This window comes from Nuphar pumila, chromosome 14, assembly GCF_984573655.1.
Source record: "Nuphar pumila chromosome 14, dmNupPumi1.hap1.1, whole genome shotgun sequence".
Lineage (NCBI taxonomy): Eukaryota > Viridiplantae > Streptophyta > Magnoliopsida > Nymphaeales > Nymphaeaceae > Nuphar > Nuphar pumila.
In genome coordinates this window covers 13,355,452-13,371,114 of record NC_143262.1, presented here as the reverse complement: position 1 = coordinate 13,371,114, position 15,663 = coordinate 13,355,452, and positions in this window count along the sequence as shown.

Here is a 15,663-nt window from a genome sequence, read left to right as displayed (position 1 = left end):
TTATGGTCAACGCTATAGGTATGGGTTACAAAAAGATTGATGCTTGTCCAAATCACTGCATGTTGTATTTCAAGGAGCAGGAAAACGACATATCATGCCCGTCATGTGGGCATCCTCGGTTCAAGCCAAAGACAAGAGGCAATGGTAGCACGAGATCAAAGGAAGTTTCATACAAGTCGCTCCGCTACTTTCCTATCACTCCTAGATTGCAGCGATTGCATATGTCTTCAAAGACAGCTAAACACATGAGATGACATGCAAATAAAGTTCGATACGATGAAAACAAGATCACGCATCCTGTTGACGCTGAAGCTTGGAAGCACTTTGATCGTACTCATCAGAACTTTGCAATGGAAGTGCAAAATGTTAGACTCGGTCTATGTACAGATGGATTTAATCCATTTGGGGGTAGATCAACTCCATACTCATGCTGGCCAGTATTTGTAACTCCATACAACCTTCCACCAAGCTTGTGTATGAAACGTCCAAATCTTTTCTTGTCTCTGTTGATCCCTGGTCCGACCTCACCTGACCAAAATCTTGATGTATATCTAAGGCCATTGATTGATGAATTAAAAGTACTGTGGGATGACGGTGTTACCACGTATGATGCCCACAAAAAACAAAATTTCAACATGAAGGCCGCTGTTCTATGGACAATCAGTGACTTCCCTGCATATGGTATGTTATCTGGTTGGAGCACACATAGGAGGTTGGCTTGTCCGTACTGCATGGAGGATTTCAAAGCTTTTAGATTGAGGCATGAAAGGAAGCCTTGCTGGTTTGATTGTCATCGTCGATTTCTACCCAGCGATCATCCGTTCCGACGTCAAAAGAATGCATTTAAAGCAGGCACAACTGAAACGAAAGGTCCATCCTCAAGATTGTCTGGCATAGAGATTCTAAGAAGATTGCGATACTTTCCAAATGTATTAACAAATGCCCGCAGTCCTACACCCTTCCGTGGATTTGGGAAGGATCACAATTGGACGAAAAAATCTATTTTTTGGGAACTACCATATTGGCCGACCCTATTGATACGACATAATTTGGATGTGATGCATGTAGAGAAAAATGTGTTTGATAATGTGTTCAATACAGTAATGAATATTAAAAGAAAAACGAAGGATAATCTGAAGGCCCGTATCGATTTAAAATTAATATGTAAAAGACCAGAATTGGAACTCAAAGAGTATAATGGCAAAGTACTGAAACCAAAGGCGAAATACGTTCTCGGACCTGATCAAATAAAACATGTATGTCAATGGTTGAGACAATTGAGATTTTCAGATGGATATGTCTCTAACATTGCTCGGGCTGTGAAGATTGATGATGGACAGTTATATGGGTTGAAGAGCCATGATTGTCATATCTTTATGCAACGATTGATACCCCTAGCATTCCATGATATATTAGACAAACCTATATGGGGGGTATTGTCTGAGTTGAGCGGATTTTTCAGAACATTGTGCGCACGGGAGGTCGTTGTATCAGATGTAAAGAATCTCGAGGACTCTGTCATCACCACTGTTTGTCTGTTAGAAAAGATATTTCCGCCAGCATTTTTCGATGTTATGGAACATTTGATCATACATCTGCCATATGAACTAAGGGTTGGTGGCCTTGTGCAATATCGATGGATGTACCCATTTGAAAGGTATATGTTTTTTTATATTTGTCTCTTTAGTGACAGATATTTAAAATTTGAAATGTATATTCTTGTCAGATGCATGTTCGACCTAAAAAAAAAGGTTCGTAATAAAGCAAGAGTAGAAGGCTCTATTTGTGAGGCGTACACTTTAGAAGAGATTTCAAATTTCTCATCTATGTACTTCGAACCTCATATTCCAACACGTTACACATGCCCGCCCCGTAACGATGATGGAGAACAAGTAACTGTAGCTGACAAGCTGTCGATATTTCAACCACTTGGGCATGCATTTGGTAGTTGTCGATCAAGGCTATTGACAGATCGAGAGCAAGATGCAGCACACATCTATATTCTTTTTAATTGCTCAGCGATCGACCCATACATCGAGTAAGTATATGTATATACAACTCAATTATAAATCCTTTTATGTTCTATATGTGGATACATGACTCGGTAATATAAGTATTTGTGGTTTGCAGACGATTTGATCTAGAGTTGCAAAACGAAGTTTCACATCTCACTGATGCAGAAGTACAAAAAGAACGTGAAACTAAGTTTGTGGAGTGGTTGAAACAGTTGGTAAAGAAGCTAACATAAATTTTGTACTTATAAACAACACTAAGTTACTTAATTGATCGTGATCACAATCATTGTTTATGTTTGTGCGTAGGTTCGCAATGGTGATGTTAAAGATCAAGGAATATGTGATTTAGAAAATGGTCCGACCAAAGTTGTGCAATGCTACAACGGGTATATCGTAAATGGTTATCGATTTCATACAAAAGACTACGGTATAAACAAATCAACGATAAATAGTGGCGTGTGTGTCAAGGGTAGCAGCTACGGTGAAAATGAACATGATTACTACGGTGTTATAGAGGAAATAATGGAGTTGACTTACTTAGGCATGAATAACAGGGTTACGATATTCAAGTGTCATTGGTTTGATCCAACTGCAACAAGACTCGACAAAGCTTCAGGCATTGTGGAGGTGAATCATAAATCCAGGTTTGGAACATATGAACCATTCATATTAGCCTCGCAAGCTCAACAAGTTTATTATACTTCATATCCGAGTATAAAAAAGTCAGATAGAAATGAATGGTGGGCAGTTTGCAAGGTGAAATCCAAACTATACCCCGAGTATGATCAGTTACAGGAAGATGAGTTAGCTGAAGACAGTGATTACTATCAATCAGATGATGTCTATGACTTCGCTTATGGTCACGATGTTGCGCATGATATGCATGTCATATCTCCATTGGCCGATGAAACATTCATAGAGGAATGTGATCCAAATGATGTACCAAGTGGATGGGCAAACAATGAAGAAAAAGAAGAAGAAGAAGAAGAAGAAGAAAATCAAACTAGTGACGAGGAAGAATTCTCAAGCTAGTGAGCAAAATCTTATACTACAAACCTCTATTTAAATGCATTGTAATACTTGATGTGAGTTGTATTACAATACTTGGTGTGAATGATCATAAATTTTATTTGAATGTATTGTAATACTTGATACGAATGATTCAAATGCATTGTAATACTTGATGTGAATGATTTCAATTATCTGAATGTATTATAATTTATGCAATTAACGAATGATTTGAATTAGTGCAATACTTGATGCCAATGATTTGAATTATTTGAATGCATTGCAATGCTTGATGTGAATGACTTGATTGCATTGTAATACTTGATGTGAATTATTTGAATTATCTGAATGTATTATAATTTATGCAATTAACGAATGATTTGAATTAGTGCAATACTTGATGCCAATGATTTGAATTATTTGAATGCATTGCAATGCTTGATGTGAATGACTTGATTGCATTGTAATACTTGATGTGAATTATTCGAATTATCTGAATGTATTATAATTTATGCAATTAACGAATGATTTGAATTAGTACAATACTTGATGCCAATGATTTGAATTATTTGAATGCATTGCAATGCTTGATGTGAATGACTTGATTGCATTGTAATACTTGATGTGAATTATTTGAATTATCTGAATGTATTATAATTTATGCAATTAACGAATGATTTGAATTAGTGCAATACTTGATGCCAATGATTTAAATTATTTGAATGCATTGCAATGCTTGATGTGAATGACTTGATTGCATTGTAATACTTGATGTAAATTATTTGAATATATTGTATGACATATGTTATTTGTTAGAATATGGTTCGTGGATGTTATAGTGGTCGCTCATCCAGTAGTAGCCAGGCTCAACCTTCATCTTCACGGGCTCCTGTGATAGGTATATCATATAACTAATTAGATGCTTGATTAGTTCAAATGCACATTCTGAGAATTTCTAATGTATTTTTTTACAGATGATGTTGCGCCTGTACACGACCCACCTACACCAGTTGATCACACAAGTCAACAACCAACACAGGAAACAGAGTCTTCTCAGGCTGGCACAAGAAGACTCATTCGAATAGTGTATATCGATAATCGACCGTAAGTATTTTGTTTTAAATTATTGCATATCTTTTAAATATTTTATATTGATATTTACTGTGTAACAATTCATGTGCAGCACGAGGTTTGAGCCACAAGAAGTAGTACGAAAGATTAGGAATTCACTTCTTTAACATCTACCAGGACCAGTTGCTCAATGGAAAGAGTACCCAAAGGAGGTGTTAGACAGATTATGGTCCTCATTCATGGTATACAGTTGTTCCTCATAGTTAATGTGTTTCATATTTAATTTATTTAAGCAATGTCTACTAACTTTCTGAAAATATTTGTAGGCTTCGAATCGCTTCGCAACTACGGTGGAAGAAAATGATGCAAGGAAGGTGTGGCAGAAGGTGGCTGCCAATCGATTTGCAGACATGCTGCACACTATGAAGACTGCAACAAAAAAAGCATCTGGCGTAGTAGATGATCCATTACTGTGGAAGGGCCATGGTCCTATTACTATCAGGAGAGATTACTGGGATGAAATGTGCGATAAGTGGGCGGGAGATGCATTTAAAAATCGCTCTGCGAAGGCTTCACAAAATCGATCGAAGATGCCCGAAGCCCATCTACACACAGGTGGATCTAAGACATTTGGGAGCCACCTAAAGAAAATGGTAATTCATCAATATATAATATTAATTTTATAAGTATTATTGCAAACTTGTGTACTAAATCTTTTGTCATTTAACTTCGCAGGAAGCAGAAAAAGGAGGCAGTGTACCATATAAGGATGTGTTTGTAGAAACACATAAACGGAAGACCACGGGAGTCTTCGTATCAGAGAAGGCGAGAACGACAACGGTATGTATTAATTCTATTAATAATCATTGCAATATATATGCAAGTTATCATAATGTTATCATTAATTATTAATGAATACTTTAAACATTATTTTGTAGGAGGCATATGAGCAACAGATGGTAGAGCGATATGGCGAAGACGCTACTCAGCATCCATCATTTGATCCTGCAGCATGGGTGACTGCAGCAGGTGAACCAAAAAAAGGTCGCGTGTTCGGGTTTGGGAGTAATATGAACACTTCATCAGTTATTGGTTCTTCCAGTTACGGCTCACCGACTTCTTGTGCCGACATAAGCTCCAAGCAGCCGACTATTCTTTCTGGTGATGATGTACGCGAGATCATTAATGAATCACTGAATAACTACTTTCAATACACCGTCGCCCCCTTTCTCCGAAATGAGATCAAGGCCGTTGTTCAGGATAGGGGATCTTCGATTCCAAGTCCCTCTCAGGTATAATCACATATTCAGTTTTTTGACTGCCTTAGAGCATATATGAGCATGCTATATTCACATATTCAATTTTTTGACTACCTTAGCACACATACGAGCATGATCGAATCACATATATAGTTTTTTGCCTGCCTTAAAGCACATCTGAGCATGGTAGAATCACATATAGAGTTTTTTTAGATGCCTTAGAACACATATGAACATGTTATATATCATTTATGATAGAATCACATATAAAATTTTTGGCTTTGCCTGCCTTAGAGCACATATGAGCATGCTATATTCACATATTCAATTTTTTTACTGCCTTAGCACACATATGAGCATGATAGAATCACACACACACACACACACACACACACACACACATATATATATATATATATATAACTTTTTGTCTGCCTTAGAGCACATATGAGCATGATAGAATCACATATAAAGTTTTTTTTACTGCATTATAACACATATGAGCATGCTATAATCACATATTCAGTTTTTTGACTACCTAAGAACACATATGAGCATATTATAATCACATATTCAGTTTTTTGACTGCCTTAGCACACATATGAGCATGCTATAATAACATATAGAGTTTTTTGACTGCCTTAGAACATATATGAACATGTTATATATCATTTATGATAGAATCACATATAAAATTTTTTGCTTTGCCTGCCTTAGAGCACATATGAGCATGCTATATTCACATATTCAATTTTTTTACTGCCTTAGCACACATACGAGCATGATCGAATCACATATATAGTTTTTTGTCTGCCTTAAAGCACATCTGAGCATGGTAGAATCACATATAGAGTTTTTTTAGATGTCTTAGAACACATATGAACATGCTATAATCACATATTCAATTTTTTGACTGCCTTAGAGCACATATGAGCATGATAGAATCACATATAGAGTTTTTTTATTGCCTTAGATCACACATGAGCACATGATAGAATCACATATAGTGTGTAATTTATTTCATTATATTTTGTTTATCAATACTGACTGTTCTTTTCTTGTGTAGGCTGCTAGCGATAATCAGGGTAGTGGAGCTGAAGGGACAAATAAAGACAATGAACAAGAAGACGCACAAAATCTTGGCGATGATTAGAGGACTGTGTTGAAGAAGTTCTATTTTTTTTATTTTTCTTAATTGTAATTGTTGAATTGTAAATAATTAAACTTCTTAATTTTAAGGTGGAACGATTAATTGTTGTAGATTCTTGTTATATGAATTTTTTTGTGTGGTTTGTTTTTTATTTACAGGAAATATAAATTGTACAGGAAATAGAAATTGTACAGTTCTCGGTAATTAATTTTCAAATAATTTTTTTTTAAATTTTTTTCGTGTTTGCGACGGAACCATCCGTCGCTATTCATATTAATATAGCGACGGCATAGCGATGGAAGTAAAGCCGTCGCCAAGCGGTGGTCGACGTTGAGTACCGGCGGATTGGCGACGGAATATAGCGCTCGTTATTCCGTCGCAATTAGCGACGGACCTGGCGACAGAATAATTCCGTCGCCAGTTAGCGTCGAAATATTCGCGACGTAAGCATACTGTCGCCTCGTTGTCGCTAATCCGTCGCTAACCATGTTAGCGACGGATTAGCGACGGAATGTGGTCATCGCTAACCTACTGCTTTGTTGTAGTGAAACCTATGCTGGGATGGAGGTGGGGATGGACTTATTCTTGCCCCTGACCCCACCTCACCCTAACGGTTTAGACTCCTGTTAAAAAAAATATTATTATACCCTTACACATATTATAAAATCTCATATATATTCCTAATCCTAATATAAAACCTTTCGAATGAATCTCTCATATTTTCTTATATTTTTTTCATTTTCTAATATAAACCCTAATATAAAAATTATTATTATACCCTTTCGAATCTCTCATATTTTCTTCATTTTCTTCCTCTAAGGAGCTCCAATTTCTCTTCTCTTCTCTTCTTTCACTTCTTCCTTTCCTTCCTCTAACAGTGGAAGGCGGCAGCAGCAATGGGGAAAGGACCGGAAAAACGGGGCTCCGCCCTGCCTTGCCCCGTTTGGACCGGAGATGGAGGTTAAAATCAAAATCTGTGCAGGAACGAAAGGAAAAATTTAGATGGGGTGGGGGTGGAGTCCCTGTCTCCTGCCTCCTCCCGTGACCACTGCCATCCCTAATGTGTATATGTGTGGCGACACACACCTTACCAAAATCCTGCAAATTGATGTGAAAACCAACATTTTTCAAAGTTTTTTAAAATTAAGCGTATAGATGTGTTCAAGTGATCAGCATGGTTTTTAGGGCTTGAAAATCAATTATTTCTAATTTTCATAAATATTTAAACCTTGGAAAAACATGGTCTAAATATGATTCCTAGCAATTGGACTATGCTGAGCGCATCTGCAATGTCAGATTTGTAAAAATTTGTTGAAAATGCCCTGTTGGTACACGGCTTTGCATATTTGGTGGTTTGTTGCATATGAATATTTAAAACGGTATTGGGTATGCTCGACATTGATGAGATATATATATACAAAAACATATCAGCACACATGAAAATCTCCCGGGGAGGAAAGGAACCTTTATTTTCAACCATTGGTCAACGAGGTCGCTAAGGGACCATTGCAAGTTTCGAGAAAGCTATCCTATCGAAAAGAAAAATATTCAGAAAACTAATTTCTAGGCCTTTTCTTAATATGCATTCTCACGTTCCATATTGTCAACCATGTTTCCATTCTACTCCATGATTACTGAGAGCAGATAAACTTTACCATGCAAAAAAAATCAGGATTCTCTTGAGCAAAAGGTGCATCTCTTTATGTCTTGATCATACTGTCCATGGATCTGGTGCAATCAGTTTGAGTGGTGATCTTTCTAATTGGAGTTGCTTCAACGTCCGGTCTCCAAACCTTCTCTTCCACAAATTGCTCCCATCACCTTCCTGCAGCAAATGCCTTGGAATGGGCTGTTGCTGATCCATTTCCAAGACCACAGCATGGCCCATAATTTGATTTCCACCACCATCGTTACCATTGTCTCCGGCGGGCTTCCTGATCTCGGCATATTTTTTTCGCGACCACTTGCCGGAAAACACCATCTTAAGCTTCATCAGGGTGCCGGTTTTCCCACTTTTGCTTGATCCCAGCTTGCTGAATTCAGGAAGAGTCTGGCAGTCATGTGACTGTCTGATCTGGCCCATGCAGCCTACTTGAGGTGACGTGGGTTCTGGATCTTCTGAATTCTTGGTGGGGAGATGGAAGTGCCGCCCTATTCGGCCAGTTCGCTTGCTGCTTGTGGTGTTTCTTCCAGGGCTGAAGAAAAGTGATTGGAGTTCTCTGATTGGTGAGTAACGATGATGGTGACCGGAATTTGTATTACTACTGATCATGCTGATCACCGTTGGTGCTGTCTCTTTCGTTGCTTTGTTGAACTCCTTCCTTGTATCTGCCATGAGAGAGAGAGAGAGAGAGAGAGAGATCAGTTGAATTTTGGGTGCATGGGAGAAGGGACTGCAAGTCATTGAGTGGATGGTGCTTTTTTTTTTGCATGGGAAGAAGGGAATATTGGTAGATTTGCAAGATCCAGTATTGGTATTCAAAAAGACTAGGGGGTGCTTTTTCTAACAAAAAAAAAGATCCCACCCTTTGACATAGGTCTTAGCCATTTTCGCTGAAGCATCTGGACGGCTAGGATCAATCAACATCCACGTGAAAATGTAGACCAATCTTAGTCACAGATTGGACGTCTAGGATTGGATATAGGATGAAACCCATCTTATTTCAAAATGATGGGATCCGAAATTCCCTGAAAATTTTGCAAATGCTTCACACCCAGGGGTGGTCTGGAAAAGTAATATGTTGTATGGGTACTTTTGTCTTTTTCTGCTATAATCATGATTCCAGTGGATGTGGACGCATAAATATTTGGCAATTAAGCTGAATGATAATTTTGGGGAAATAAAGATGTTTCACGTTTAAATGTTAGGATGAAATTGGGAAATCTAAGATGTCTCATGTTTTGTTTTGGTATTTTTAGAGAGGATGGTTGCTGTCGCTAGGTGGGTTGAGTTAAGGCATTCAAGTAGGGGTGTGGTCCGGTTTACCCTGACCCGACCGGTACCAAACCCAATAGGGTCCAGGTATGGTGATAAATAAGAAAACCCGATTAAGATCCGGGTCCGGACCCGAAGATGTGATTAATACATGGATCCGGGTATAGTTTGTGAAATTTTATACTAGACCCAGGCCGGACCCAAGTTTCGATTAAGACCCACAAATTTTCATTGTAAAAATGATAAAAATAATATTTTACCGAGTATGGCCCGGGACTATTTCATGTAGTTTTTATTGGGTCCAGGTATGGTTTTTCTTATGGATGAGTCTGATTAGACCCAGGTCCGGGCCAGATACCATACTCGAAAATCAAGGTCAGGTCTGATACCACCTGGGTCCGAATCAAACCCGGCCCGTTGATACCAATACATTCAAGTTGAAGAATGTCACTAGTTCAATAAATGGTGTGTGCATCCCTACCTTAAGGCCAAAGCAGCAGGCTCCTTGGTGGGAAAGGGGGCCAGCCAAGGGGTTTTAACCGCTTGAGAGTGGACCATATGGCAAAGCAGCAATTTCCTCTTGATAAATATATAAAATAACATTATAGAGAGTGCTTGCCCATTCAATGCAGGAGAGAGTTTGGGACTGGTCTATGTTCTCTATTCTCTAGGCTCAATAGGAACATATTAAAAAAAAACTTTATAGAGAGTGCTTGCCCATTCAATGCAAGAGAGAGTTTGGGACTGGTCTATGTTCTCTAGGCTCAATAGAGTCCCAGTTGAACATTAGGGTTATGGATTTTTTTTTGAGAGAAAAATAAAATTATAAACATTAGGGTTTTGATATTGATTCTTCTATTTTTGGCTAGGCTGAGGGAACCCCCTCCCCTCCCCTCCAATCACCAACCGCACATTGGCTGGCCTCTGGTTGGTAAAACCTTTGAGGTCCCTGCTGTACACCCAGTTTCGACCTTGTGGCAAAAGACTGTGGGTTTTGAGCTCATGACATCCTGTTAACTTACAAGTCACCCATACCAGACGAGTGGAGCCCTTGCGGTTTTGGAATTGATTCTTATATCTTATTCAGACAGCTTTTTTGGGTTTTAGATTTTGTTTTTGGTTTTAGATTTTGTTCTTAGTTTTTTATTTTGGATCAAATGAATTAAGATAACCAGTTTTACTGAAAAAATGGAACTTGGTTTGCACCCATTCTCATGTTACTGAATTTATGCACCAAGCACAAAATTCTGCTTCATTTTGTGTAGAACAGCAGAATTTCTCATATGGACCTCAAATCTATCTTATTGTCCATTTTAGGGAAAGACAATATATGGATAGATGGGATCTAACTCAATAGAATGTCTTTGGGCAACTTCATCTTGCCAGGAAGAGCAACCTTTGGAGCTTCCTAGAGGTGGAAGTTTATTCTGATTGAGTTTCTGAAGGGTAGAGGGTCTATTATCGTTGATTTTTTTTTTTTTTTGAAAGGCAAGCTGAGGTTTGGCAGACCGCCACCAGTTAACCATACCATTGGGATTTGAACTTGCAACGTCCTAACACAAGGTGACGTACACTAACTGCTCCTACCAAACAACCAGAGCCCCGTTGGTTATTATTGTTGAATATGTACGATCTGATCTTACAAGCTTTGCAAGATTATATTAGATCCGGATTGTCCATGACTGGAGATGGTACCTTTCTCTACAAAAAATTGCCGTTGCTTTGGCAATATATGGTTCTTAGGCCACTTTTTTTTTTTAAGGCAAGTTGTCGAGAAGGACGACTTTAGGATAAGACTTCAAGTCGGACCTCTTGCCAAAATCATAGAGATCCACGGAGCCCTTAAGTGCCATTACTATGTGACTCAGCCAATTACATGGGGCCCACAGCAGCAGATTGCGGGCCCCACATTGAATGCTGTCATGTGATTGGCTGCTGTCACATAGTCATGGCACTTAAGCGATTCCTGGATCTCCTCTCAAAGACATCATTAGGGGCGCTTCGGATGCGCGCTCATAAGAATTCTTTTACAGTATCATCTACAATATGACTACATGGCTATGACATTTAGCTATGTTAACCATCCCTATGAGATCCACATCTTTTATTCTCAAAGTTGTTCATCTAGATAACAATTATTATACAGAAAATGACTGTATTATACGGCAAAAATGATGTGTTTTTTGAAATGCTTTACAAATTTTGAAATCCACCCAATGTCCAAGTTTGCAAAATTTCATCTTTAAAAAGACCTTATCCTTTGCACAAACAAATTTACTCTCAAATATGAGAATATGTAATTTTCTTCTCAAATGTGAGAATTTTCTCCTAAATATGTGATTTTCTTGCAAACTATTAATCTAGATAACAATTATTATCCATATTAGAAAACAGACTGTCCTTCCGAATGGTTCATGTCAAGACACATATAACAACAACAACAACAACAACTACGCCTTCATCCCAAAACAATTGGGGTCAGCGATATGAACCAAAAAAGAAATTCATTTTGGGTCTTCCACATGAATCCTTTTCCTCCAATCATTTCTATCCAACGCCATGTCCTCGGTGAGGTTCAAAGCATTCATATCCTTTCCTATCATCTCCATCCAAGTCTTCCTAGGCCTACCCCGACCTCTTTTAACTAATATATTTTCCCATTTCTCCAACCTTCTAACTGGAGCATCATTAGGCCTTCGCCGAATATGTCCAAACCACCGTAAACGATTCTCTCGCATCTTATTTTCAATGGGTGCAACACCTACCTTCTTACGTATCTCTTCGTTCCGAATCTTATCTTTTATTGTATTTCCACACATCCATCTAAGCATCCGCATCTCAGCTACACTCATTTTTTGAATATGATGTCTCTTGGCAGCCCAACATTCCGTACCATATAGTAAAGCGGGTCTAATAGTCGTCCTATAAAACTTTCCTTTCAACCGCAATGGCATTCTACGATCGCACAGCACTCCAGTAGCACTTTTCCATTTCATCCACCCAACCTTTATCCTATGATTTACATCTCCATCAATTTCTCCATACTTTTGAATGATGGATCCCAAATATTTGAAATAATCATTCACCGGTATATCTTGCTCACCAAGCTTCACTACACTCCCATCACTACTTCGTTGCTTACTAAACCGACATTCCATATATTCAGTCTTACTCTTACTCAACTTAAAACCTCTAGCTTCCAATGTCTGTCTCCATAATTCTAACTTAGCATTAACCCCAGCTCTAGACTCATCAATCAAAACAATATCATCAGCAAACAACATACACCACGGTACATTTTCTTGAATTGATCTCGTAAGCTCATCCATCACTATCGCAAATAGGAAAGGGCTTAAAGCAGATCCTTGATGTAACCCAACCGTTATCGGAAAATTGGTTGTCACCCCTCCACAAGTGCGGACATTGGTTACTACTCCTTCATACATATCTTTAATTATACTAATGTACTTGAGAGAAACACCTTTCTTCATCATTGTCCACCAGAGAACGTCCCTAGGTACTCTATTGTATGCCTTCTCTAAATCAATAAAAACCATATGCAAATCTTTGTTCCTCTCTCTATATCTTTCAATAAGTTGTCTAAGAAGATGTATAGCTTCCATAGTTGATCTTCCAGGCATAAAACCAAATTGATTCTCCGATATCATGACAACCTTCCTCAACCTAGACTCAATCACCCTCTCCCAAAGTTTCATAGTATGACTCATGAGTTTTATACCACGATAGTTTGTGCAATCTTGTATATCACCCTTATTCTTATATAAAGGCACCAAAGTACTCTTCCTCCACTCATTAGGCATCTTATTTGTTCGCCAAATCAAGTTAAAAAGATTTGTCAACCATTCTAAACTTTTCTCTCCCAAGCATTTCCAAGCCTCGATAGGTATACCATCTGGGCCAACTGCCCTTCTTGATTTCATTTTCTTCAAAGCCTCTGCAATTTCTTTCTTTTGAATCTTGCGCATGAAGTCACGATTTATCTCATGAAAAGGAATGGAGAAGTCTCCAAGATCTTGAGCATGACTATCATTAAATAGCTTATCAAAATAATCTTTCCATCTCTCCTTAATCTCCTCATCTTTGACTAAAACCCTTTGCGTTTCATCTTTGATACATCTAACCATACCCAAATCCTTCGATTTCCTATCTCTCATCTTTGCAAGCCTATAAATATCCTTCTCGCCTTCTTTGGTATCCAACTTGTCATAAACCTCCTTATATACCTTAGCCCTCGCGTTTCGAACAACTTTTTTAGCTTCCTTCTTTGCTATCATATACTTCTCCAAATTCTCATTATCACGACTCTTACTTAGATTTCTATAACACTCTCTTTTAACCTTAATAGCTAATTTGACATCCTCGTTCCACCATGATGTATCCTTACCTAGTGGTGCACCGCCTTTAGACTCACCCAATACCTCCTTAGCTACTTTTCTCATACCACCCGCTATCTTATTCCACATTGATTCTGAATCCTCCTCGAGACACCAATCAACTTCCTTAACTACCTGCTCTACAAACATTCCTTGTTTAGCTCCTTTCAGTGCCCACCACTTAATTCTAGGATCTATCCTATGTCTATCCCTTTTGCGGCATTGTCTAATTCTAAGATCTAAAATTAAGACTCTATGTTGTGTAGCTACACTTTCTCCTGGTATAACCTTACAATCGATGCAACAACCCCTATCTCTCTTTCTAAGTAGGAAAAAATCTATCTGACTCGTATTAACCCCACTTTTAAATGTTACTAGGTGAGACTCCCTCTTCCTAAACCAAGTGTTTGCTAAGATCATATCATAGGACAAACAAAAATCTAAAATCCTTTCTCCACTTTCATTTCTTTCTCCTATACCATAGCCTCCATGGATATTCTCAAATCCATCCCTACTAATGCCTACATGTCCATTAAGGTCACCGCCGATGAAAAGCTTTTCTCCATAAGATGTCTCTTGTACTACTCCATCTAAATCTTCCCAAAATTGATGCTTAATGGAATCATCTAAACCTACTTGAGGTGCATAAACACTAATAATATTAATAATATCCGTACCTAATACTAATTTAATAAGTAAAATTCTATCACCCTTCTTACGGACCTCAACTACATTATCTATAAACTGACGACTCATAGCAATCCCTACTCCATTCCTATTCCTATTTATTCCTGTATACCAAATCTTATATCCCCAAGGTTCTATCACTTTAGCTTTCTCACCTACCCATTTGGTCTCTTGAAGACATAAAATATCAATCTTTCTCCTACACATAACATCTACTAACTCTACCAACTTACCAGTTAAAGACCCTATGTTCCAAGTGGCTAACCTAATTTTATGGTCTTGGACTAACTTCTTTACCCCCACCCATCCAACAAAGTGAGGGAACCCTTGCCTATTTGACACCACACCCGGGCGCCGGTGTGACGCGTCGCTTCTGGGCGACGACCTAGCAACCCTTGCACATTTATCACTGCCTCCGGGCCTAGAGAGTACAGCGCGTCGCTCAGTAGGGAACGCCCCAACGAAATTCTCATATTGGTTCATTTTCATAGGATATGACAGTTTTTATGCTGGCTGTCACAGGCCTACCGCAACCCTCCTCCTTTATCCGGGCTTGGGACCGGCAGTGTCAAGACACATATACCTACACATAAATCAAACATAATGAGTAAGAACACACGCAAATCAAACATGATGAATAAAGTGTAGTCTAGTAATAAGGATGTGTAAGCAATTCAGTTTGGGTTGGAACCAATACCATATCTGACTAATAGGATGTTGGCTAAATAGATTCTAATTTGAATTATGATGCAGACAACGAAAAGCTCACACCAAATTCGATATTTTACATGTAAATATAGGTACATATTTATTTCTGACAATTCCAAATATTCATCAGATTCGGTAGCAAAAAATCAAAAATATACCCACATCCAATTATAATTGGATTCAGTTTTGACATACCAAATCCGACTAAATGGAGTTGATTTGAGTTGGATATCATAAAATCTGATCCATTGTCTCTCTCATAAGATTCAGTGTAAATAGCTTTCCTAATCTCTCTCTCTCTCTCTCTCTCTCTATATATATATATATATATATATATATATATATATATATATATATATATATATATATATATATATATATATATATATATAATCCAACGCAAATACTTTCCTTTCTATTAAAATAAATTTATACT